The following is a 2,518-nucleotide window of genomic DNA, read 5'->3' as shown; positions in this document are numbered from 1 at the left end:
ACGGGACTCAGTTTCCACACACACAGAACCGCACGGGACTCAGTTTCCACACACACAGAACCACACGGGACTCAGTTTCCACACACACACAGCCGCACGGGACTCAGTTTCCACACACACACAGCCGCACGGGACTCAGTTTCCACACACACAGCCGCACGGGACTCAGTTTCCACACACACAGCCGCACGTGGGCCCTGCTCTGCACAGCTCCACCCCCATCTCCTCTGTTCATCTTTGCTCTCAGGCTCCGGTGGCACCTGCAGTCCTGCCTCTCCCCCACCCCCACCGCCAAGTCCCTCCTCCTTAGACACAGCACGGGCACTGCAGACGGGTGGCACGCTACCTGCACCTGGGTAAGCCATAACTCTCGGGCATCTTCAATATAGATGAAGTCTTTACAAATCCTGACGCTCTTCCCTGAAATTCAGAAGTAGGATAGAAATACTGCACTTTCTAATGACAACCTCTACATTTCTAAGCACACGGTTGATGGCACGAGTGGGCTTCTCACTCACTCTGCTGACCTGGCCTCTAGGGTACGGCTGAGTTTAGGGATACAACCCCCAAAGGTTCTGAAGGTCTGAGGCTGGAAACCGAAAACCAGCAGCAAGGATTCTCAGTTCCCAACCTGAACTAAACCGGGATTTCTATAAACATCTGCTGAAATCACTCTGTCCTAGGCAGGCACTGTGCTGGGCATTTTCTCAAAGTTCCCTTTCTGCAAATGAAAAGACTCAGAGTACTCTGAAAACTGTTCCCCAGGAACCAGAAATCGAGTCGTTGGCTAAGAAGTCACATTCTTTCTTGGTAAACAAGATGAAGAAAATCTATCATCTAGCAAGTAGAACAACAAGAATCCACTGGTCTGTTTTTCCACCAGCAAATGGAATGTTAGGGGCAGAGTTCTGCTATTCCCTGGAGCCAGGACTAATGTGCCCCAGCACCTCACCATTGCCAATGCCCTCGTCACTTCCTCGCGCCTGCTGTGCTAAGACACAGCCCATCGTAGCTGAGCTCTGAAAGCCCCCAGCACTGTCACGTAGGAGAAAGGTGAGGGAGCTGTCAACGTACCAGAGCAGGGATGGGGAAAACAAGCTGGGCTGCCCGACCTGGAAAAGAGGGAACCAGGTGGGGCACCGGCAGCGTCTTCAGACACATTAGTCCCAACCAAAGGAAGAAAAGTGAGCCCTGCTCTGAATCCCAGCCAGGGGAGGCCACAGGGAGGCACATTCACCTGCACCCGGGAAGGTTTCTAGGTGCCACGGTGTCCCCCAAAGGGGCTGCAATCAGCATAGATGAGCTCCCTGCCCTTAGAGCTGCCACACCACGGTAGTCACCGGATAGAACAGTGGGAATTCAAGGATGGACCCACCATTGATGTCTATGTGAGAAAAGAGCAAAAAACACAAGGACAGTCCTGGAAAGACAGGCATCTGTAAGGAGGGAGGGAGAGGGTGGCAGAAAGAATAGCAACAAAAAATAATAAAGCAACAGGAAAAAGGAAATAGTCAGCTGAGTCAGAGAAGCGCTACACTCGAGAATCCTGCCACCTCCCACAAATTGTCACATGCCCCAGTCACCCTGAACGGGAGCAAATTTTGCCAAGTTCACATAAAACCAATACTACTCGGCTATTTGTCAAAACGGATTAGAGAAAGATTTGCAAAGCGCCCTAATACATTTAAGGCATGTACGACAGTACACAAAGGAAAATCTTCTGCAGCCAGATTTCTCAGACAAAGAAAGGCTTCAGGACGGACCCTGACAGGGCCGCCAAAAGGCCAGGGAGGGCAGTGTCCACGGACACCAGCCAGCGGTGAGTGGAAGGGAACAGGCTCTACGCAGGGTTCCGAGAAGGCTCGCAGCGGAACAGGGCGCACTGCCCATGCCTTGGCACATGGGCACTCAGCTGCCCCTGGGCATAAGGAGGTCAAGGTGATGACCTCCAATGGAAGTCATGGTGTGCTCTCCGGAGATTATCCAAAAATCACTTAGGGTCTTCTCTATTTCAGGGGACGTAACTGACCTGTATTGAGCACCCACTATCCTACAAAATTTATCTGCCATAATCCACCCAATGCCTCCCAAGAAATCCGAGAGGTCCTGTTACACCCATCTTAAAGAGAGGGAACCGAGGCTGGACAGACCACACAGCCCAAGGTCAGTTACAGGAGCAGCAGTGCAGGAAGGGGCTTCTCCAAACCACGTGTTCCCCTCCTGGGGCCTCCATCGGGCCAAGAGACACGAATGCTGGTCTTGCCCTGCACACCCAGTGGGTCTCAGTCATTACAGGCACACCCAGCAAAGGAAAACAGGTGATGGGAACATTTCCTTTCTCAAAGCAGCCGTGGGTGGCTGTAAAGGCAAATGATCCCATGTAAGCGATGCCCCTTGAGTTTGTGACCAGCACAAATGGATGGATGGATGATGGATGGATGGATGGATGGATGGATGGATGCATGGATGGATGCATGGATGGATGATGGATGGATGATGGATGGATGATGGATGGATG

The sequence above is a fragment of the Mandrillus leucophaeus genome, unplaced genomic scaffold, assembly GCF_000951045.1.
Source record: "Mandrillus leucophaeus isolate KB7577 unplaced genomic scaffold, Mleu.le_1.0 Scaffold286, whole genome shotgun sequence".
Lineage (NCBI taxonomy): Eukaryota > Metazoa > Chordata > Mammalia > Primates > Cercopithecidae > Mandrillus > Mandrillus leucophaeus.
The sequence above is the reverse complement of the archived record's forward strand: the minus strand, read 5'-3'. Positions refer to the sequence as shown.